This window comes from Equus asinus, chromosome 5 (genome assembly GCF_041296235.1).
Source record: "Equus asinus isolate D_3611 breed Donkey chromosome 5, EquAss-T2T_v2, whole genome shotgun sequence".
Classification (NCBI taxonomy): Eukaryota; Metazoa; Chordata; class Mammalia; order Perissodactyla; family Equidae; genus Equus; species Equus asinus.
Genome location: NC_091794.1, coordinates 4,466,429 through 4,491,233, shown reverse-complemented (window position 1 = coordinate 4,491,233; position 24,805 = coordinate 4,466,429). Strand labels below are relative to the sequence as shown.

The following is a 24,805-nucleotide window of genomic DNA, read 5'->3' as shown; positions in this document are numbered from 1 at the left end:
AGAATTTCATTCCTTTTCAAGGCTGAGTAATATTCTATTCTATGTGTATACCACATTTAGTTTATCCATTCATCCATCCATGAATGGACACTTGTGTCATTTCTACCTTTTGGCTACTGTGAATAGTGCTGCTATGAACATGGGTGTACAAACATATCTTTGAGACCATGCTTTCAATTCTTTTGGATATATACTCACAAGTAGAATTGCTGGGTCATATGGTAGTTCTATTTCAAATTTTTGAGGAACCATCATATTGTTTTCTACAGTGGCTGCACCATTTTACATTCCTACCAACTGTGCTCAGGGTTCCAATTTCTCCACATCCTTGCCAACATTTGTTATTTTCTGTTTGTGTTTTTTTAAATAATAGATATCCTAGTGGGTGTGAGGTGATATCTCATTGTGGTTTTGATTTGCATTGCCTTAATGATTAGTGATGTTGAGCATCTTTTCATGTACTTGTTGGCCATTTATATATCTTCTGTGGAGAAATGTCTCTTCAAGTCCTTTGCCCATTTTTAAATTGAGTTGTTTATTTTTTTATTGTTGAGTTGTAGCAGTTGTCTGGATATTAACCCTCTATCAGATATACAATTTGCGATTTTTTTCCCCATTTGATAGGTTGCCTTTTCACTCTGTTGACTGTCTCCTTTGATGAACATCATCCTTCTTATTTTTTTTAAGATTTTATTTTTTCCTTTTTCTCCCCAAAGCCCCCCGGTACATAGTTGTGTATTCTTCGTTGTGGGTTCCTCTAGTTGTGGCATGTGGGACGCTGCCTCAGCGTGGTCTGACGAGCAGTGCCATGTCCGCGCCCAGGATTCGAACCGACGAAACACTGGGCCGCCTGCAGCGGAGCACGCGAACTTAACCACTCGGCCACGGGGGCCAGCCCCAACATCATCCTTCTTATATCCTAAGACAAACGTATTTCTGTAGGATAGATTCTTGGGGTCGAATTACTAGTTCAACTTCCAGAAGTTGTGCCAATTTAGACTGTTACCAGAGTGTAAGGTAAGTGTATGACCGTTCCCCCATCTCTATTGTCAGTACTACATAAGAGATATATTTTAAAAATTGACACAGACATTTAAAAGTATATTTTTATACATAGCTACTCTGTTCTTCAAACAGTAAAAGCCTTTTGCATCACGATTAGCTATTAAACAAACTTGAGTCAAATCACGCTCCCTGGAACTTTAACACGTACATACAGAAAAAACTTATAATTCAGAAATAGGTTCTGCCCCAGCCCCAGGGTAAAAAGCTTTTAGTTTATTTTTACTAAAAGCTCTATAATTAGTCCTTTTACCTCAAGTGATCTACTTTAATGAATGCTGCCATTTTACATATTGAGTAAATAAATCCACTCCAATTCATAGCTAGAAAAATTATAGGAGAAGCCAGTATGCCAGAATGATTCAGCGTATGCCAAGGATTCAATCTCTCCACCCAGGATTCTTCGCATTGCCCGCCCCACTGCACCACCACAGATCTCCAGCTCCAGGGGCTGGAAAGGCTGATGAACGAAATGTCTGACACTGGGATGAAGGCTGATGATGCCCCACAGATTTGGTGGGAGCTGGGGAGCTGTGTCACTGTGAGAAAAGGACCTGGCTCAGGAGGATATTTAACTGTTGTTATATTTTTTAAAATATTAATTATAGGAAGAGAATCATGCTTTTAGGCTTTGGGACTAGACAAGGGACAGAGGCAATGAGCTTCTCCCCTTAAATCAAAGCACCTGTGTACAGAAAGGCATTTGCCGTTCCTGCACTGACAGCAGGGAGGTTATACAGAGCCACGGTGCCCTTACATATTTCCTTTTCTTTCCCTGCTGGAACTTTCTGTACAGAGCACTTGTGATGGACAAACCACACTTGTGGACAAGCACCCATGCTCCTGCGTGGTTCCATGTTGGAACCCAAGGGTCTCACTGTTCCTAAGGTCCTCCGTTGCAGGTTATTAAAAACCAGAGAAGGGGAGCCTGACACTTCCATATGGCTTTTCTAGTTTATTGGCTCTATTTGCTTGTAAAAGTATGTTTTCAATTACACTTAAAACATTTGATTCAAACAACTTTGGGAAAGTCAAGATGTATTGTTTTCTCTGCCCATATCACATACATTCTGGGTTTATCGGGCACTTAAGGTACAGTGCGCTGATGTCAAATGGCCAGTGACAGAACAGAGTCTTGGGAGGAAGGTGAAGAGTAATCTTCAGCTATAAATAATAAAAGAGTAACAAAAATCAGTGTTTATTACGGACACGTTGTGAGCATGACAGATTACGGGCAAGACCATAAATGACAAAACTATATGTAAAACCCAAAGGAAAAAATGAGACTGCTTGGAATACAAGATCAAAACAGGAAATGTTGGTTTGAGGTGAACCTCTTTTCCTCAGATAGAACTTTCTAGACTTTTTTTTTAGCCAGCCATATCTAATTATTTTTCTTTGACAATAATGCAAAATTGGAAAGGGCTTTAAAACCACAGGCTCAATGGGGCTAAAGGGGACATTTTTGTTTTCCTCAGAGGAGTAATAACTTACAATAAATTCTTCATAGTTAGTATTAGCCTTTTGTGCAGGTCCCGGACAAAGGAATATTCCTTTATTGAATGTTGGTTAAACATTCATCTGTCCAGACAGAATGCATAGACGGAGTACTGGGCCAGGTTCCAAACAGGAGAAGGGAGGCTGCAGGGAGAAGTTAAATGGGGGTTATGACTAAGGTGCCATGAAAGCACCCCGCGCACCCCTACACGTGACCCTTGCTGGAACCTCAAGGGCCAGCCATGAGAGCCAGCTCTGCATTAGCTCATCACGGATGAACCAGGGCAAGGTACCCTTGCCCATGAGTCATGTACCACCTGCAGAGCCACGGGGGGCTCCAGGGCCGAGCTGGCTACCACCAGGGAAGGGTGTCCACTTCCTGCTCTTGCTCTCCCTGCTCACCCTGCTATCGTCGTTGTCCCCGCTTCCAGCCTGGGACTTTAGGGTGCATTATTATTCACCTGAGATGCTGGCTAAAAAATGCAGATTCCTGGCCCCGGCCATGAGATTTATTAGGGCTAGCTGGGGACATGGAATCATGAGGCAGGTAGATCCTGGATGGCGCTGTGACACACTCTGGGAACTCTGCCCAGGAGGAGGATGAGGGTCTGGCAGGTACTGAAATGCTCAGTCCTTGCTTGCCCTGATCACTAAGGGCTGCCTTAGACCTTTTCTTCCTGCCTTACACTCTCAGCTGCTAAAGATTTCTTGATTGACTTCTTTGACCAGACTTTTGACCACTCACTTTTCCTAGAACCCTGGCTGACCCTTGACTCTTGCTTTGTCTCTGATATCTGTGCTTCTCTGATTATCATTTGTGTATCCTTTATTCATTCTTCCATTCAACCAATATTGAGTACCTATGCTTGGTTTCAGGCTCTGTGCTGGGGAGCCACTGCTAAGTAAGACAGACTCAATTCAGGCCATCATGAGGTTTATAGACCAGTAGGAGAGACAGTCAGTTGATTAAACAGCTATGAGAGTGCGAGATGCCATAGATAGATGTTGGGGCAAAGTGAGAGCACATGTAGGGGCACTGAATCCAGTCCAGGGGTTCAAGGAAGGCTTCTGGGAATAGTTGGGAGGGGATGAGCAGGCAGACTCTCCCAGGCAGAAAGACAGACAGTGTGAATGAAAGCCCTGAAGGATAAGAGAGACCACACTTTCAGAGAAAACTGTGACTATAGTGTAGAGTAAGGCTGGTGACAGCAGGTGGCATGGCAAGAAATGGAGTTGGAAAGAGAGGGGCAGGCTCAGACCCTGAAAGGCCTTGTAACTCCTGTGACGGGGGCCGGACTCTAATTTGAGAACCATGAAACACCTCTGAAGAATTTTAAACACGGCTGAGTCACAATCTGGTCTGCGCTGGAAAAGAAAGCCATAGCTGCAACGGTGATCTCAGAGTGAGTGCCCAGAAGGCAGGAGGCTGGGAGCAGGAGCCGCCAGGAAGCCTGTGAGGGAACAGACCCAGGCAGGGAGGGGTTCCTCCACTGTAACAGGAAGGGGGAGCAGAGGACAGGTGGCTCGCAGGGACGGTCAGCTGAGAATGTTTTTACAGAAATGTCCTGCCAGGGAGGAAAGAGTGAAGACATCTGGAATGTCCTTAGAGCACCTGACACAAGGAGAGTTTAGCACTGAGATAAATCCCGCAGTTGGGTGGTATGTAGGGTAAGCCAGGGGCTCAATCTCATCAGCCAAAGAATGACACTAGACATTTAGAAACATACCAAAACTATTATTTTTTTTTTCAGATTGTATCTTTAAGATTTAAAACAAACAAAAAAAGACTGAAAAAATAAAAGATTAAAAAAAACACATTAAGAAGTCAGGAGCATACTGAGTCTTGCAAACAAGTGAACATACACGGAAGGGCTTGTGCCCTCTAAAGTCATCCGACCATATTAGATTGTGACAGATGTCAAGAAAGCAACATCTAAGAAAACAGAAAGCAGGACATCTGATCAACCTCAGGAAGTAGTAATGAATTTGTGTCATAAATCTTAGTGAGGACTCTCGGCGCACCTTCTGCTTTCTGAGCCACGTAGACCTTTTCCTCTGGAAAAGGAGTGGGGTCAGCTTTTCTAGGCACAAAGCTACACCATTTTCCTTTTTGTCCTAAAAGCAAGTGTAGAGGATTGGAATTGGCCACTCCAAAATATCCCTCTTTGGCAGTAGGATTATTTGGGGCTGGTTACTTTTAAAATCTGCAGACATGAGAGAAACTCTGAAAAGAAGAAGTTACCCTTTGTAAGAGACATCTACATTTGTGCCGGAAATCTCCATCTGTAAAGGTGTCTCCCTCTCTGTACCAGGAAGAGGGAGATGACCTTATCTCTAGTAACTCTTATCAATGCAGAAGGCAAGGACTTAAATCTGCATAATAACCTTACTCTTGTTTACGGTGCTTTTCTGGTCATCTCCCATAACTGACCCCACCACCCCCAACATCCTCCTTTGTCTTTAGCTGAGGATGGTATTTAAGATGAGAACCTCCGCCATTTTAGTGAGTTGCTCAGTTTTCCTGAGTCTCTCCCGTGTATACACATTATAAAGCTTTGTTTGATTTTCTCCTGTTATTCTGTCTCATGTCAATTTAGTTCATAGTCTGGCCAGAAGGACCCAGAGTGAGTAGAGGAAATGCCTTCCTCCCCTTTGCAAGTTTAAACTGAGAAACCATCTTATGGCTTGAATGAGTAAGATCTGAAAAGAAAAACCCACTCAAGATCTCACTGAGAGGCCAAGCTCAGCCCCTTCTTTCGTCAGGAAGTTCTGACAACAGGACAGGCCTTCCACAGAGCTGCATGCCCAAGTGGATTTCTCCCACTCAGGCGGGACGCTACATGGGGTCGGGCAGACTTGGAACGCACCGTTCTTTCTGCTAAGGATGTTTTCCACTCCTGGCCTTCCAAAACGCGGAGTTCAAAGCTTCACCACCACTTTTTTATGCGGGAGCAAACTGACCACAACACTATTAGAAAAAGACGTGAGTCAGGGTGTTTGGCTCTTCGTTTCTTTGTGGTGTTCTCTGGAAAGAAAGATTGTAAGCAAAGAAAAGTAGGAAAAGAGAGACTGATTTTCTCTGCATCTTTTCCTTGAGGGGTGTTCGCTTAAAAAATGATAACCCAAATCAGGCTATTACCGGGATTTATATTAAGCATTTCCAAGTTTTGAAACAGGAACAAAGTCCACTAGGCCCTTGTGAGGTAAGCTTTCGTTTTACCCATTACGCAAGTAGAGAAACTGAATCAGGGAGCAGCGAGGGGATTTCCCAGGTCTCACTGCCCTTGATGACAAGAAAGCAGAAACTCCAGGTTTTGGATTCCAGGTAACCACTTTGATGGTGCTTTCATTGGAAGATGACAACCAAAAAGTTAATAATCTGTTATACCGCATGTTAGGGAGATGAGGTTTTCTAGCTTAACAGGAATTCCACTTCCTATGATTTATGTATATATATTTGTATGTGTCTGTGTGTGCATACACACTCACACATGTTAGAAGAGCCTCAACTTCCCTGAATCTTTAGGGAATGAGACATTTCAGGTAATTAAAATTTTCCCAATAGCTGATATTCTACATCCATAAGGATCAAAATATGTTTGTTTGGCTATGACTTAAAAATATATAATTTCATTAATTCTTAGATGATGCTACTAAGTATGTCAATATTCATATGCAGCTGTGATTCAGTCATTCCCTCAGCGGCTTCCTAAGGGTAGGAAACCATTTGTCTCCTCAGTGAACGTCAGCAGGCTTTGAAAATGATCCAGTGAGGGCTTCACACGCTGGCTCATGAACTTGAGCCCTAATGACCACTGTCTTTATTCTTGGAATACTTTTGACTTACTTCTTGTCCTCAGTTGTGTTCTGTAAGGTTCAAGTTTTCAGGAATTGGAATTCTAGATAAATGAAAAGTTCCTTAAATACATTTTAATTCTACAACTCAACTAGGAATAATTTCATTTTTCTCCAGTGATTCAGAAGCTTTCATCCAACAAGCATTTACCGAAAGCAAAGGGCCTGACTGTCCCAGGGCCTCGGGATCTCTCAGCGTCTCAGGCTCATTCCTGGGACCTTCAGCATTCACTGTACCTTGTTGACAACAAAATTAAGAAGACTTCATAACAATTTTAGTTGACAGAATATCAGGTAAAAGATAGTTTACTGTTTTGTACATTTTTATATGTGTGTGGTGAAATTCTGAAAATATGTCTATTAAGGTGCTGACTTGTTATTTTTTGCCACCTAGGGAGTGAGGTTGAGCTTGAATCTATTACCTTCGACAGTCTTGAGTGAGTGCCTTTTGCTGGGTGGGGACGGGTGTGTCCTAAGGACACTGGCCCCAGGGAAGTCTCACCACACATTGATTAGCATGAAAATGCACAAAAAGTGGCCTCCCCTTTGAAGAAAAAGAAGTAAAGCGGTTTGCACACTCCCTGTGCATTTATGCTCCACGTGGCTTTTTACTGATTTCTATGCATTTCAGCTGCAAACCGCAGGTGCGGGTGGAGGAGTCCCCGATGGCGTCTAGCACGGGGCTTCGAACATGGCAAGTCCCCAAAAGCTATTTGTGGAATAAATGAAAAAGTGAGGTTGAGACTGGAATCCTAAATAGACAAAATGAGTAACTGAACTTGAAGCACAAAACCTTTTAAAACTTTTATGGCCTTTCTTCCTTAGTCTCAATGAACTAAAATGCTTTCCCCTATAGCTGGCAATTCCTTTATTCTAACAATGGGCTTCTTAGAGCCATTTTTTTGAGGGAGCCTGAATTGAAAGGTTTCCTGATAATTAAGGCATGGCGATAAACGGGTTAGGGCATTTTTATCAGGAAAATGGAATTCATGTAAGGTAGGTTTCTGATGTGTTGACACTGAATATTGTAGGGAGTATGCACATGGCTTACGAAGATATATTACTGCATCGAAATGCAGGGGCCAGGATGCATTCAGGATGCTGGCAGCCTCAATGGGAAGGCAGCATGCAACTCTGGAAGCCCACAGGATGAGCTAAGACCTTAGATGAGACACCCAGGACAGCCATCTTTTTCCTGTTGATGTCACAGCTGCCCTGACATGATGTGCATTGTGCATCGCCATGGTGAGGGGAGGGGGGCGGCCCGGCACTGGGCATTCATGCAATCACAGAAATTCCCTCCTTTGGGGAACGAGTGGGGAGACTGAGGTAGTGCCATTGAGTGCAAGCAGACAAACAAATAACAACAACAACAACACACACACAAAACCAACCCTCCTACCCTCCAAAAACCAAAAGACCAGAAATATTATTCAGTCCATTAACAGCCCATACTGTCACCACAATGAGCTCATAGTGGTACCCCGGAGTGGGAGACGGGGCTCCAGCAAATGGACCACGAGGCAGAGGTCCTTGGTGCCCCTGTCTGCAATAGGAAAAAAGCAACACGCCAAGTTTCTACTCCCCTAAATGCTCACTATCCTGGCACTGAAGGAAGCATTCAATAACCTATAGTCACTATTACCAAACAGCTTTTACTGAGCACCTTCTGAGTGCCAGACACTTCCTCACATATCATCTTACTTAACATTCACGACAATCCTGAGAGGCAGACTTATTGCAAAACAGAGGAAGGGAAGACTCTGAATCTCCCTGTCTTGCCCAGTGTGGCTGCGTTGCTAGGGGGCAGAAGTTTGGGACTTGACCTCGTGACTTCTTACGCTAAATTCAGTGCTTTCATTCACACACGACAGTGGCTTCTCATAGAGGATTTAGGAGCTTAATTTTTTCCCCATAAATGGCATGCATTTTGGCATTAATTAAAAGGAGGACTCTAAAATACCCTTTAAAAATTACAGGCAGGTTTAAAATGGATTTGTGTTCTTTAAAATCATAAACTATACAGACGACAACCTACCCAACAATTCCTGCTGATCGTCAGTGGCATTTCCTGTGTGGTTGATCCTTCCGCCACTGCAGATTTGCTTGTCCAGAGACTAGTAATAGGATGTTGGGAATGATTCTTTGGGGATAAAATGTCAGTGACGTAGCAGTTACAGAGGAGGGCTCAGGAATCTGATCTCCTGGTTTCTCATCCCGGTTCCTTTACTTATAGCCATGTGACTCGGAGGCAGTTACTTAACCTCCCTCACACTGTTTCCTGTCTTATAGGACAAGTGATCAGGAGAAAATAAAATAAGATTAAAAAAAGGTTTCAGCATTCTGCTTGGCACAGAGTAAAACTTCAATATACACTAACTGCTATCATTGTTGGATTCTATCTTCTTGAAAAGCACATTCTCAATCACTGAACCTGGTTTACTAAGCAACCCTTATAGGTCATTCCACTTTCCTTTGATGCAGTTTCTCACTTATGCTGTCAGGATGTTCTAGACCATTCCTGGGTGTGATACTGTGAAGGTTCAGCCTAGATTAGTAGAAAGAAGAGGACTTCAGGAATGGGGTGATCCAGGTTCCTATTCCAGCTCCAATACTCACTGTCTAAATGATGTGAAATTTACTTAATCTTTCTAAACCTCTACTGCCTCATGTGTACAATGTACATAAAATCCTTCTCTAATTCAAATGAAGGAGTATAGAAAATTCATGTCAAACTGTAAAATTTCTCTACAAAGGTTAATTAGTATTATCATCACTATCTTCATGTTTAAAATTTCACAAATGAAGATGCTTACTAACACTCTTGCTGATGTGGTGATAGTGAATTCTATTTCATAAAAACAAGATTTTGCTTTTCTCCAGTGTTCTTGCTCTGTTGAAAAGGAGTTATGGATTCTTTCTTTAGCCACTGGCTCCTGTCTGCAGATGAGAATTTTATTTACATGTATTCAAATATGATTTCAACACATGGTGATTCTTTTATGACTAAATATAAAAAATTTACAAGTTAAATGTTATTGCTATCTTTACCATTTACTCAAAAGCTTGTTATGCTACAATCTGTAAATATTTTACAAGGCAGGGGAAAACATACACCCATAATTATTTCTCGATGTTGTCTGGCTCATGACAGCTGGGTAAATTCTTTTATTTTATTTTTAAAAAAGTTTTCATTGAAGGTTTTTCCAGTCACTCCAAATAAACTTTGCTGTGAATGGAAAAGATACAGCTGACTGCCCAGGCTCCTTGAGTGGCCTTCTGCCCTGTCCCACTGCTCACTGAGTCAGAAGGAAGGCATGCGGCGTGGCTGACCCCCGAGGTCCTCAGACTTCGCCTGTAAACTGAGAGACGCTCTGGTTTCTTTTCTGAAGGCTTATTAGTAAGTCAGAATCTAATCTGCATCCAGACTGTGTGGCCACTTTGCTCTCGGGTTGGCCAGGCACAGGATTTTACTGCAGGGTTGGCCTGTTGGTATAATGATTCCTGAAGGGACGTCGGGAAGCAGCAAGTGCCAGGGGCACATCATTGTCAAATTCCAAAGGAGTATGACCTTCCCTGACCCGCTGGTGGAGGGTGTAGCCGCCTTCAGAGCGCTTCAGAATGTTCACTAGCAACAGACACCAAACGCCCTGGGAAAATCTATGCTAAAGAACAACCTTCCTTCAGAAAGCGGTGGGGTTGCAGGGGGAGAGCACAGCAAAAATCTTTCTCTGCAGAAATGGTCATATGGAAAACTGAAGCAATCGTAGGTCTCCTCAAGTATTTAAAACACACTTTTCTCCAAAAAGGGAAAAGAGAAGAGACTGTGATGAGTAATAGAACTTTCTTTTTCAGAGGCTCAGTTCAAACCATTCCTCATCTCATTTTGTTTGTATGGGTATGAAGGACCAAGGTAGTGATATAGCGCCATGCTGAGTGAGGTTAAAGCACTAGAAAAAGAGCTAATACCATGTGTACTCTCTTATTAAGATCATGCATGTAGGGGAGAGGACTTCCTTACGATGACATAACCACCAGAGGCAGTGGCAGACCTGGCAGTCAAGCAACGCAAGGACCACAACGTTCAGCGAACACTCCTGCCCCAATGGCATTCGCCTGGGATACCAAAAAGCATGTCTTACTCAGTTTTTTCAAGAGTTTATATTCTCATCAAGGGATATAAGACATAGGACATGAAAACTTAAATATTCTGTGTTGTCCAAATACAGTAGCCACTAGCAACATGTGGCTATTTAATTTTAGATTTAAAGAGATTGCAGTAAAATTAAATAATTCAGTACCTCAGTCACACTAGCCACACTTCAAGTGCTCAGCAGCCACATATGGCTGACAGTCCATATCAGACAGGTCACATTTCCATCATGGCAGAAAGTTCTAGTAGACAACCCTGACTTCAATACAGTGCACAGGTAACACGTAACTGTCACTTATAGGAACTTTGTCAGCTGAGAACAAGGAAGGATTAACGCAGGCTGCGATACTTAGGAAGACTGACAGAACCTTGAATTACGGTGTTTTGACAAGTGAAAAGGATAATGCGGGACATTCAGCAGAGAAAAGAATGTTTGGGGGAATAAAACCCATCTGGCTTAGTCAAACTCTTATTACCGACTGGAGAGGGAGGAAGATGGAAGGATGGACTGGGGTGAGAGAGGAGACGGACGTGACTCTTAAGCTAAGGTATTTCTTCTGTTTGAAAATGCCACTGAATATTTCTGAGCAGAGTACTGCCAGTCCCGGGACAGTGGGACCACCCAGCAAATAATTTTCCCTTATGTATTTTCGTATCCGGAAGGCCAATATTTCCTATAAGCATACCAATGGGAGTTCATCCTGTGCCAGAGTTGAGACTAGTAACGCTGTACGTGTGTGTGCGTGTGTGTGAATCAGTTTAGGTAAATTGTGTCTTCTTGGAACAACCTATGAGGACAGAGAAAAGCATATTCAGAGGCTACTCATTCACCATCACTGCATTTTATTCCATCCCTTTTTTTCTTTCCTCCTTTTCACGTTTATTAAGCTCTTATTATTGAGGTGCAGAGATGAACAAGACATGAATCCTTTTACAAGGAGCTCACAGCCTTGCACATAAGATGAGCCAGTGCCATTACAGAGTGGACCGGCCACGACAAGGCTGTGCACAGGGCACAAGGGAGCAGGGAGGAGCTGCACAACACAGCCTGGGGCAGGCGGCTGCAGGCACGTCTTCTCAGGGCAGAAGACACGGGATCTGAATCTCAGAGCAGCAGCACAAATTAACTCAGTAGATTAAGTGGAGAATACTACACGCAGAGAGGGAAGATCAAGCACGAAAGCAAAAAATAGAGCAGAAGGTGATCATATGGAAAGAACTAGACCTTGTTGCCCCTTTTGTCTTCGGCACAACACAACGGTGGGCTCAAGGCCTATTTATTTCTACCTCACTGCAGGTTAAGCAGCAGGTGTTGACAACATGGACATTTTTCTAGGTGGCTCACATGGCTTGGGGGAATCATGTAAGTTGTCCTGATGCTCAACACCTGGCTGTGGATTATAGTAACAGTACCGCCAGAGAGGATGGTCTGTGAGCCCCAGCCAGGTCTGGGTAAGGGGCCTTTGTCCCAGTCTATTTCTCCTATAATCATGGGAATGTCTACTTCCTTAGGAATGACACGCTAGGTTCTCACTCTCTTTCCCAGACTGATGCCAAGCAATTTGTGATTGCTTGGGGAGAATTTACGGAGAAACCTTAGCCCTTACAAATTACCCTAGGGAGAAATGATGGCTTTTTTTCTTTTTTCTAGTTACATGGCCCTTACTTTTTTGGCTCTAAAATGACAGCATGCTTTTAGGAAAAAAATACGAAAAAGAAAAAGAAATTAAAGTTACAGTATTAAACAAGAAACAGAGCCAGTCGGCAGTGTCCAGGAACGGAGCCACTGGAATTCTCTCCCTTTCCTCATGAATCAGAGGCACTGTTGTAGGGAGTAGATGGTTTTCTCCCTTTTGTGACGCGACATCATGGGAGGCAGCGTGGAGGAGCGGGAGGACCAGGGGCTTTGCAGTGTGACCTCAGTGGGGGCACCTCTGGCTCTGCCACCTCCTAGCACTGTGACCTCGGCCGAGTCACTTGACCAAGCAGAGGCTCAGTTTTCCTCTCTTTAAATCAGGAATGATAATACCGCTGTGTAAGGTTGATAACGGGAATAGAGATAATGAGACTGCACAAAGTCTGGTCCTGTTAGACACTTAATAAGTAATATCTATTATTATAACTAGTCATGGTGAGTTTGCGTTTCTCCCTTGGAGGACTGTGAACTCCTCATTCTCTTAAATGAGATAGGCTCCACTCTGCTGCTTTTGGATCTGAGCCTCCAGGCATTATCTTCGTGAAGGGGAAAGAGAATTCCCAGAGGAAGACCCTAAGAGAAATAGGGGATCGGATGGGGTGGGAGGTCTGAGTGACACAGAGAAACCAAACAACCCCCAGTGTAGCAAGATATAGTGGAATATCAGTAAGTGTGTTCCTGTTACCAGAATGAGCTCCCTGTTGACGGTGAGAAAGTAAATGCTCAAGGAAGATATCTGGCTAATGACCTCAGTTAATTAATGGTGATTAAAGTGAAACAGAATTATCAGCTCAGAGATTGTTGAGCTAATTCACGGAATTATCTAGGCTCCTTGTTTACTGGACTTATTGCTTACTGTTGGCCATTTCACTATTTATATCACAAAATTCACTCAGTGGGAAAGAGAGAAGGAAGAGGCTCTCCCTCCCTCCCTCCCATCTGTCTGTCTATCTGTCTACCTATCTAGAACTTGGAAAGTTCTTAAATCATTCTGGTGTTTCCGCTATTATCATTATAAAGAACTAAGCCACGGAATCAAGACAAGTTCATCTGCTTCTTTTGCTCCTTTTTCATCTGGGTTTGGAAACCACCCTGGGATTGTTTCTTATTTTACGGGTTGACATAGCCCATGATTGACACCGACACTCAGTGTGTATCACACAATAACTAGCAACACTGTCCCAGCGGATCTTAAAATAACGCAGCAGGACAGTGATTCCTGAACTGTTCTCAAGCCGTTCTGCAGAACACCAGTCCCGAGGGATGCTCTCAGGCTGGGAAGATTGGTCATCAAGTAAGTTTAGGACACACTATTTACTGTAAATCTTTTGAAGGATGAAAATATACATAGCATATCAAGGTCTTTGTGAAGTCTCACGGTGAATAACATTGATCATATTGTTTAAGTGTTTTAAAAATTTATTTGACCGTAGAAACTACTTCTGCATAAACAACTATTAATATCCCCAAAAAACTGTTTTTGAAACACTTTGGAAAACGTTAAAGAAACAGCATTCAGAGATTTTACACAATGTAATAGTCATTATTAAAAATATAACCTTTCTCCAGTTAAAACAGATTCTTTAAATCACAACACCTTTTTTTGTGTGTGGGGAATTGTCTTTTGACTGGTGTCAAAAATGGACAGGTGAACATATAGGCCTTTTGAGACTCTTAAGCCATAACTTACTGTTTCTTTTCCCCTTCCTACTTACCCTTGACCTTGTCTGGCCCTTTGAGACTGGAATTGTCCTCTGTATTCTAAGAAATAAATATGCTCTTTCACATCGTTGAAGGCTATGTGCTTATTTGGAATTTTACTCCATTTTGACTTGGTTCTGTATAAATACCATGCGCCATTCGCAGGTGGTGTGAGCAGGATCCCTTCACTATACTAAAGAACAGTAACAACGTGTGCTTGAGTAGCCACGTTCTGTAAAATACTCCGCAAGACCTCAAGTGTCTCTAAATGGTAAAGAGAGTGGTTATTTGAGAATTGTTCTTCTTTTTAAGATAAAAAAATTAAGGCAGAGAGATGATCAATGACTTGTCCAAGGTCCCAGAAAGAGTCAAGGTGTTTTTGAGATTGAAACACTGAAGATTTTCTGGAATGGCGGAGTCTCAGGCCCCATGCAAACTAACTTCACAGCTTCATCTCTATTGACATCAGAGGCAGCCTTAGAGAGACTATTGCTCTACTTCCCTGTGAATGTCATAATTTTTACAAAGTAAGCAGCCCTTCTCTGGTTTGTCAGGATATTTTTTATCGTCCTAATTGATATATATACCCCAAAGGGTTCTGAATTATGCAAGTGTCTCAAGTCTTAACAAGCCATCCCCACACAGCTGTGCAATGGAAACGTTCAATGGAAAGGTATTCCCTTCGGTCTAGGCAAGGCCCTGGCTGCTCCCCAGAGAGACCTGCACCCAGGAGTGCAGGTTCCGAGCCATCTTGGTTGGAGAGGCCTGTTTGGCCCATTACCGCCTCCTTCTTTCTCCCTGCTCCCCTCCCCCTCCCCTGATGACAGGAGGGTCTGGTCATGGCAGGGCACCAGCACCTCCCTTTTAAACTTGAGATCTGCCGGGCTCTCCACCCTCTCTGCACTTGTCTCTCACTGACCCCCAGCTGCCAGGGTTTGTTTATTACTGAGATGAGCATTTTGTCTTGGCTGGTGGTGGCCTTGGAAAGAACATTTTCTAGATTGCTTTGGTTTTCTTTCAAATAAAGTTCTACAAGCCTGGACACTTCTGGCGTTGCTGAAATGCAGGTGATTTATTCCTAGAGGCTTAAAATGGAATTTTTTTCAAAAAAGAAAACCAACAATGTGATACACTCCTTTGGTACATTTTAGCCACTGGTTGCAAAGGACACCTTGCTCCGCCTTTTATAAGAAAAATTTAAATCTACAGGCCCCCTCTGGGAACAAGTCAGTTTTCTATTCAGAGACACAGCCTCCTGGCTCCCTCTACTGGCCAACAACCTCCCTCCCCATCCATCTGAACAGTGGATTGGCACAGACTGGGAGCAAGACCGGGAAGTCCATGTGTCGTTAAACTAGGAATTGTGGATCCAACCGCATATTTTTGCTGCAGATCCCTTTTCTTCCCTCATTCTTCCAACCTCAACAATCTTGGCCACCTAAGCCACAAATTCTTAGCTCCACCTAGTGTCTCCCTTCATGCACTTCTTGGCCTTGTCTTGTGTCTGCCTTTTAAAAAGAGGCCACTTGTTTGGATTTATAGCACTGATGGACACCATGATCCCTGGACTTTAAGACTGGACAAGTGCTAAGTAGGGCTCTTTAAAGAAATGTAATCATATACTCTGTCATCACTTTGAATTTATGAACCAAGTTTAGGTTTATCTTTAAAGCGCACGTGGCATGATAGCTGGAGGAACATGCTACATGGGATGATAGCTGACAGAACATCTCCCGGCTGCCCCAGGACAATGCCCTTCAACCAGCTCTTAAGAGTCACTGTCCTCCAGTTGAACAGAAGGCAGCTGAGCCTTAGCCATTCCGCGGCTAGGTAGCGAAATTTCTGCATAAACCAGACACAGTTGCCCTAGTACATGAAGCCTTAATTGTGGAGGCCATCGGCCCCGACTTTCAGAAGAACAGCTGTTTTATCTAGTTAACAGGGACTGGAAAAGCTCCCCAACAGGCTGGATACATTTTATTTCCTGGAGAAGCCAACAGCTGACACCCACACCCAGGCCTATTCAGTTAGGGTTGGAAAAGTAGCATATGAAGTGATTAATTGTCGTTAATCTCAGCACATCAAATGATGTTAATGCCTAAATATCCTGTGGTGTAAACACATCAATAGAGAGCTTAAGAGAGGCAGTTTTCAAAAAAGACTTACTTAAAAGAATGTTTTCACAATGATGCTTAGTCATAGACTATGTAAATTTCAACATACAATAAACTGATTTCAGAAACACAATGACTCTTTCACAGATGTGCAAACAACTGTCAGGGATGCTTTAGAGGATGGTGAAGCAGCATCTGGGGTAACATCTGTCCATTTACTCAGGGGAACCGTTTTCAGAAACAACATAAGAACGTTCTTTTCTACCTTCATCATTTTCTATATTGGAGTAGCTTTACGTATTACCAAAGATTGTATTGTTACCTCAGCAGAGAACATTTTGATGACGTGACATCCATGGAGTTAGTAGGCTGGGTCAGAGTCAAGTCTAAAATGAGGTCAAATAAGGCTCTTTTCCCAGCTGAAGTCCAGTCGATGGTTAAGAAGAATTTTAATAGAGGTAATGCTCAAAAAGCTCTCACCCACGTGAGCCAGTCCTCAAATGGTGTTGTAGTCAAAGAAGCCTGACCCAAATAGGATTTCATCTCCCAAACATTTGAGACGGTCTTGGTCCAGACAGTCTTACTAAAGGTCTCTTCTCCAGCACCTCAAAACTCCCTGCAGTTTCTCCCTCTTCAGTTTCAGAGGAATGAGCCTCTAGCTGCACCACCCGTCTCTACATGCTTGCCCTCTGGATGACCCTTCCCTTCTGTCACAATACATCTCAAGCCTACACCCCTCAACCAGTATGTCCCTCAAGTTTTCTCTGATTGTGCATTATGCATAATCTGCCTTTTCTCTCATTAGAGACTAGGAAGGTTCAAGGTGGTTATACTGGCAACACATTGTCTACTGGGTAGAAGCAGAGGAAGTCTATACCGTAAACCATCACAAAGTAATACATGTATTCTGTCACATTGACATGGGATCTAGATTTTAAGCCTGCTCTAAAAGACAGTATAATTTCTAGAATTCGGGTAAACGTGGGAAGGACTAGTGAAAGCATGGCAGGAAGGGAAATGGCTTAGCCTTTGACAAGGCTGCATGAACTCTCCCCAGTTCCTAAATCAAGGGGGGAGCCTTAGATTTGATATATCTGAGATGCGAGTCTATAAGTCCCTATGGACTCCTTACAAGGATCTGTAGGGAAGGAGTTAATGAAAATGGGTATTTTATAGTTAGCTTTTTCCCCCCATTCACTCACTCATTCAACACAGATTTTACCCAGCAGCAACTACATAACAGGTCTTGGAATGGAGAAAAACATACGAGGTCCCTGTGATGGTGACAATGGGTGATGTCACTTCTCACAAGGGTTTGTGTCAAGATTTCCTAGATGTTCTGTCGCACAGGTACTGCTGCAGCCCAAAACCTCTACCAGGTTATGGTTTCTGAGAACCCTCCATGTTAAGTTCCAAGCGAATTCTTAAAATAGTCAGAGACATCTTAGAGACACACTGGATGGGGAGCACACAGTATAGTCACTCCAGGTAGGGCGCTGATCTGGACAGCTTGGCTCCAGCCCTGGTTCTGCTATACACATCTAGGTGACCCTGGGCAAGATGTTAACCTCTCTGAACTTTTCTCATATGTAAAATTAACTTTAGCTAAAATTAGCTCCAAGGATCCTTCCAGCATTTATATTCTGTGATTCTCTAAGTTTCTAAATCCCTAAAATGTTAGAATAGGGGCTAGATAAATAAAAATGCTTAGAAACTTCATGTCAGAGAGTCTGTTGGAGGCAAGTCACGATTTTAAACTACCTTTCTTCTAGGTATATGAACTAAGGTTTAGAAAATGCAAAGCCTTTTTATGTGTTGGAGGGAAAATTGACATCCTGCTTAAGGAAGTAATGAGAAAAGCCACAAGTATGAGTGGTACTCCAGAGACTTGATCTATAAGAACTGAAAAGAGATTTCCTCCAGTGAAAGAAGAAATGGGGTACACAGAGGGGCCCTGATGGCACCTGCAGATGCTGTGCTGAAGGAGAGGGGGACAGCTTTTGTTTTCCACGAAGGACAATGGAAGGGAGCCCAAAATTAATAGAGGAGATTGAAGGTGAGCCATCAGTGTGTTTTAATATTTTACATAATCAGCTATGTGTGCTGTGCGTGGCTACACTGAGAAGTTAGAATTCATTATGATTTTAGCTGATTACTCTGTAATCAGTCTTTGGGAACATTTCTGTTTAAGTCACTTCAGTTCGACTCGATGCAATTCCAGTGGCTTTGTGGATTTGCACACAGAGGGCCCCCAGATTACAGACATTCCGACCTTGTGTGACTCCCTCTAACCCCCTTCCTGCAAATCTATTTGCTTGAGGAAAGACTATAAAGAACCTCCTTGCTCCAACAGCAAACATGGTTACCAAGCAATAGTGGAATGTCTGATCAGCGGCTTCTCTCGGTCATGCTAGACGTGGTTAATTCTCTCTCCCACTCTTCCCTCTGTCTCTCTGGCAAGGGGAAGGATAGCAGAGTTCTAACCTAGTACCATGGGGTGTAAACTGCGTTGACGGCTGCCAGGCCACTGGAAGATCTTTTCTACTATATCCTTAGCATTTTGCAACAATTTGTAAGCTGGTCCTTTTTCTTTTTAATTTCCAGATGCTTTGGGTAGTAAGAGGTCCTTTTCATACGATGCTAAAGTGAAAGATTCTCTAAATTCCAAAGGGCATTTGTTCTGCCCTTCTCTTCCTCCTCTCCTCTCCTTGTTTCTTTTCACTCAATAGTTAGAACAATACGCCTCTCAGAAGATGGCTAGAAGTAGTCTCAAGACCTGTACCAAATTAAGCATCTGCATGGGTATGGAGGCCTGGTGGAGGAGAAGGAAGCCCGCGCAGGCAGGAGCCCGGGTTCTCGGCGGGTGACGTGCAGGAGCAGAGGGTGGGAAGCTGGGCTGCGTCTCACTCACTCTGTCAGCTGCCATACCAAAGTGGTGACCACGGATAGGAAGGAGCAAATTACTGCTTTTAACTTCTGAATTGCAAATAATTACCCAACATTGGACCCTCTGGGAGAGCTAGGGGTGGATTTGTTGATGTGAAAGACTCATTAGTTAAAATATGTTCTGAGGGTTTTTATACTCATAATATAGCTTTTGAAATTATAACTGGCAAAGTCCTGCGGGTTTGAATGTTCAGGCCTGTGGATTCAGGCAGAGCTGAAATCGCTTTGGTCTTTGGGTCTGAGCTGTTCTCTCCTGGTACAGAAGGGCCCAGCAGAGATGGCTCCTCACTTATTAGTGGAAAGACCCTCATTGATTTAAGAAAAAAATAAGAGCAGATATGGATCTTTGCTCTTCCACATGTCCTCATATTCCACATAAATAAGGGTAAGAAGAAGTGGTGTCTGTAACAGAGATTCTGACCTTCCTCTGCTAGCAGGACCCTTCCTAGAGGCACTTCCCCCAGGCTCCCTCTCAAGTCTACCCATCTCACTCTCCGCTCCTCGATCTGCGTTTCACAGATGGAAATCAGACGGGATATTCTTTCTGATCACGGGAAGAATACGGCTTTACAAGTTTCAGAATAGCAGAAAATCTAAACTGTGTGTTTCCCTGGGTGTAGCAGGCCCTCAAGATCCGCACCCTCTCGTGTCCCCGGGGAAGGGCAGCCGCTCACCTTTAGAAATAGTCAAGGAACTGTTCAAAGCCTGCTGAAAGGGTGTTGGATACGTCCAGGATGAACCCAATCCAGGGGCAGCTATATAGGGGCATAAAGAGGAGATTCACACTGTGTCTCCACATTCTGTGCCAAGGGCGACGCTGGGGTAACAAAATGAGCCCCACCACCGACTCTTCCAAAAACTTAGTAGGGAAGTGTCATCTTGCCTGATGTGCCCCCTAAGTGGAAAGAATCACTTTAAGCATCTGGTGAAGGCCTCTGGGAAAGTGAGATCATGAGCAATCGAGGATGATCTCACCCCGTTATTTAGGGGGTTGAACTCGACGGCACATGGGGCAGGCAGTTACTGTTAAATGGTTTGTAGCTCGTGGAGCGGGTTAACTGCCAGCAAAAGCAGAGGCCGAGCCTGGAAGAACTCTCTTCATTCCCAAACTTAGGAAGGACAGGGAGCCCCTTTACACTGGGAGCACTTTCTTTTCTCCCGGAAAAGATAACTTCCCTCGAGGGGTCCGGGCGAATGAGACAGTGCATCTTCTCCGTGGTGGCGATGGGCACGGGTCCAGCACCCCCATAAGGATGAACTGCCATGGACACACCACACAGCCCTCAGCCGCGTCCATACCCATGCTCTCGCCCCGGCTGATCACCCACGTATACCAGCTGGGGAGCAAGCGTCTGCACTGTGGCTCGAGATAAAAGGTATTTGACTATGCTCAGGTCACATATTATCTTGGCCAATAGTAATTTTATATTGTTTTCTTAAATGAAAACTGCACTCCTCGTAATAATCTTTTTCCAATAAAGCAAAACTTCACACGACAGAAAGCTTTACATATAAATATTTCACTGACATAGTAGCAGTGAGTGCCCGCTAAGCCAAACAAAAATTTAAAATATTTTTATTATTTCTTTTGATACATAAACGATGAGGAGAAAGGGTTTGGAAGACCCTCAGTTAAACTTCTAATGATTGTACTTTCTTTAATAGCAAAGTAGTTTTCCCAGCCCTGGAGAGTTTTCACTCTTCAAGTGAAACAATATAAACAAACCAAAAAAAAAAAAAAAGAAAAGTGAAACTTTTCCTGTCTTACTTCAGGAACCTCAGGGCTGAAATCATGGTGTGGTTTCCTGACCGCCCGCTTTGGTTTGCAGCCCTAAGCGGTCTTGTGCAATTCCCCAGAGGAAACATTTGAAGAGGGTTTTTCTCCCACATGAGAGAGCTGCATCCCACACAGCCCACAGATTTCCACGGCAAACATCATGGCCCCAGCGTCTGGTTCCACACAAGGAGCTGTGGAGTTTGTTTTTTCTTTCACAGGTGCACAACACTCATTCACAGACCCCAGAAACAGGACCATATCCATCTTTAACAGTGAGGGTAGTTTAAATACTGGAGAACTCTGTGAGACCCAGGTGCCAGTCAGGTCGATTTTAATTTACCAGATGAGGGAAGAGAGAGTGGCAGGCAGGGTTTAAATTCCCAGAGCCTCCGAGCTGATCTTTCTTCACAACTATCTGGTGTACACAGAAGTAGTGTATAATCTGGCCTGTATTCTTCTCTTACTGTGAAACATAGTGAAACGCTCTATGTTTAGGTGTGTGTGTATAGAAATTCATGAAGTTCTTTTATACACTTTCTTAGTTCCAACACAATTCTCATTTTAGGACGTCTTGAAAAGACAGCTTTGTGAGAGCACATTCTGCCCCGGCTTGTAAATTTGGATGTGTTCTTTCCTATCTACCGGCCACCTGATTCCCGTCCTGTGCAAAGGGCACCCGTTCACATCATTTTTTCCAAGCGCTTAAACCTGGAAAGATATTTCTTAAAGGACTCACAGAAGCTGTCTTGGGGGTTTGGAAAACATTGCAAAATTGTTAGCAGACCTTTTCACTGTGCTATTTTAAGGAAACTAATTGTGTTCTTTTAAAGTACATTTTTGACAATGGGACAAAGTTTTCCTTGCCCCCACTGATATGTGAAATATTTACAATGAAAAACGTCAGTAAAATACCCCAAAGAGATACATTGTAACCTCAGTAACAGCAACAGGGGAAAAGTGATTTAAAAAGAGAAAAGGTTTCTGCAATATTTATGCTGCTGTTTCTGCCCAAAATGAACTTTTATTTTACCGTTCAAACAGAAGTTTGTTTTCCAACCAGTTGCTAGTTAAAGGAGCAGCTGATCTGGCATCCGTAAGAATCAGCTCTAACCCAACCGTCAGCGTGTTGACCAGAGGAAACGCGTCCCCGCAGCAACCCCCGGAGGTCAGACGCCTGCAGAGCTGTGATCTTACCTTGAGCACGTTAAGGTCCAGGAGAGAGGCTCGGCTCCCACAGGAGAGGACCGGGAGAGGACTCGGATCCGCCGCTGGTAACATGCACTTGGCTTTTATGGGCAGGTGGGAGGAGTCGCTCCTCGCGGTAGGTGGGCAGGAGGGCGGGCGGGAGCGCAGCCCCGGGAGGAGCGGACCGGTTTCTCTCGGGAGGGCGGGGAGGGCGCGCGGGAGCCCGAGGAGGGGAGAGGCGGGAGGGTGGGGTGCAGGGGCGCAGGACCGAGTGCAAATGGGAGAGGGAGGGGGACAGAGAAGGAAAGAGGAGGCCGAGGAGACTTGGAGACAGGATGTAGACCACTGATGGGGAGAGAATGAATGGGAGACACAGACAAGATGTGGAAGGCGAGGGGAATTGGGTTATTTTCCTTTTTTGTATGACATTTTTTTGAGGGGGGAGTTGTGGGTGACTGTTATTGCTGAAGGTGTTTTCTGTGACTCTGGAAAGCTAAATAACGGTTCAGGAAGACTGCGGGCTCCTAAGCCAGGCGCAGGAGGGGACGCTAGGCATGGGCGCAGCACAGCCGCGCCCGGTGGGCCCTGAGCCGGCGGCAGCGGGGCGACCCCCTAGGTGTCCCCTCCATGTGCCCCCAGCGACCCCGCGCATCACCCCCATCCTCCCACGCTTCCCGCCCCCGCGGCCCCCCAGCAGCCCCACGCATCCTCTCACGCAGTTCCCCCTGCGGCCCCGCGCATCCTCCCACTCATCCACCCCTACCGCCGCCCCGCGCATCCCCCCACGCATGCCCCCCCACCATGCGGCCCCGCGCATCCCCCCCTACATCCCTCCCCCCGCGGCCCCGCGTATCCCCCCCCCGCATCCCCCGCCCCGCGGCCCCACGTGCCCCCTCGCGGGTAGGGCCCGCCCCCCCTCGTCCCTCCGGCCCTGCTTAGTGCGCTGCCGCAGCGGGCAGCATCCAGAGGCCCCTCTCGAGACTTCTGCAGCATTAAGGTAAATCCGGCGAAGGTTGGGGAGGATCAGGAGATTGGCTTGTGGAGAAAGGAACCTCAAAGCCAGACTGGCCCTCCAACGTCTGCTTATGTAACAGGATTTCGGGGCTCTCTGCCCTCTGGTTATTTTCGGTATTTTAAAAACTCTCATTCCTAACAATTGGAAAACGTTTTGGTGCCATAGCGCTCTCTCTCTGTGTCTTAAACATTAAGAGAGGATTCTTGGTTGAATCAACAAGCGACTGAAGGATCAGGCTGAAATTCTTAAGAAATACATTCAGAGAAAGAAAAACAAGCTCCTTTAGCTGCTGAGTGGTGACTCACTTTCTAGCCGTCGCTTGATTTTTGCCACCAAAGGAATTAAAGCATTTTAAAAGACAGAACCTGAGCCTTGGGGATGGGAGTACCGACAGCTGGAAGAGGGGGCAGGGGCATGGGTGGGTGGGCTGGGAAGAAGAAGGGAACTGACTTTTACTGAATATATTTATATTGCACTATATAACTATACGTACATATATGAAACTCGATTCAGTGCTCACCACAGCCTTATGAGGTATGGAGAACGTCCATAATTATAAAAAAGGATTTTAAAGAAATCCGTTAAGAAAATACCCAATAGTGGCATTTGTATAATCATAATACTGGCTGCCATATGTGCTCAGTTTACACTGGACCTAGTTTTACATATTCATATTTCCATCTGCCAGCCTCTGGAGTCCAAAACCTCAATTGCTTCCTTGTAACTACGTTTATTCTCCGTTGGATGCACCTGGGAGTCAACAAGGGTCAACCACATGTGCCCGGGGTATGAGGGAGATGAGTGATGTATGAGATGAAAAATTTAAGATCTTTATCATAAACACGAATTTGACATTAGAAGAATTATCCAAATGTTACTCCTGATGTTTTGTGACATTGTCTTAATATTTGCAATTTTTCATCTCTATGTCACCTATTCAAATTATATTCAGTAACTTTTTGGCTGCAAGGAAGTTATAGCTAGTGGTTAACTAACAGAAAGTAAGTGCTCAATAGATGCGTATAGTCTGACTAATTGAATCAATGACAGTACTGAGCACTGACACAGAGAGAATGGCCAGTATTTATTAGTTTAATGAATGAATAAAAGAATTAATGAATGCTTATAAAGATGAAACTTCACATTAATGTGCCTGCCCATTTACTGGTTGGTTTTACTCTCTGCTCACTCTCCATAACTCAGTTTTCCTCTTTCCAAACATTATGTTTGTATTTTGAGGATGTGGCCAAATCAGTTAAATGAAGTCTATGAAATGAATAACCCTTGTTACTGGACTTGGATATAGGACTACACTGACTATTCTGGGGCCAGCCCCTGAAATCAGATGTGATTTTACAGGCAGGCTACCACTTCTGGCACTTTTTAATTTATCAGAGAAATGTGTTCTGGGCAAACTAAACAGGACCCAATTCGAGGAGTGTCTGGGTGATAAACATGTTAGTAGAGATCCTCATAGGATCACAGCAAATCGTCTTCTCAGTTCTGATTTAATGCTTCCCAAGCATTCCAGCTCCATCACATAGTTATGAAAAAGAGAAACAGAAAAGGCAAGAAAGTACACTCAAAGGGGAAGCAGTTGACGGCTGTGTTTTTCTTCTCTTTCCTCCTGCACTCCCTCCTTTCAAGTCTGAATATCCAGCCAACGAAACAAAGGAGCTCCTTTTATTTCGTTTGGATGGTGTTAATGATTAGTTCATTTCTCCAGTTCACACTTGCCTGAATCTGATTCAGTAGCAGATCTGGACAGCGAGTCAGGAATCCAGGAATGCAATCTCTTTGCTGA

At 44.1% G+C, this 24,805-nt stretch overlaps 1 protein-coding gene across 7 annotated transcripts in view; it reads right to left on the bottom strand.

Moving 5' to 3' along the window:
- The window catches only part of COL8A1 (collagen type VIII alpha 1 chain), a 494,271-nt gene extending 472,118 nt beyond the window's left edge, over positions 1–22,153 (bottom strand). For 3 of the 7 annotated variants that reach the window (XM_070508614.1, XM_070508615.1, XM_070508618.1), the window contains exon 1: positions 21,996–22,153. The gene's annotated coding sequence lies outside the window, so the exon portion shown is untranslated. Of the gene's footprint in view, positions 1–19,698; positions 19,780–21,995 lie in introns of those variants that run through there. The other 4 variants (XM_070508620.1, XM_070508616.1, XM_070508619.1 and 1 more) reach the window with 4 other exon arrangements.
- Between the last annotated feature and the right edge of the window lie 2,652 nt (positions 22,154–24,805).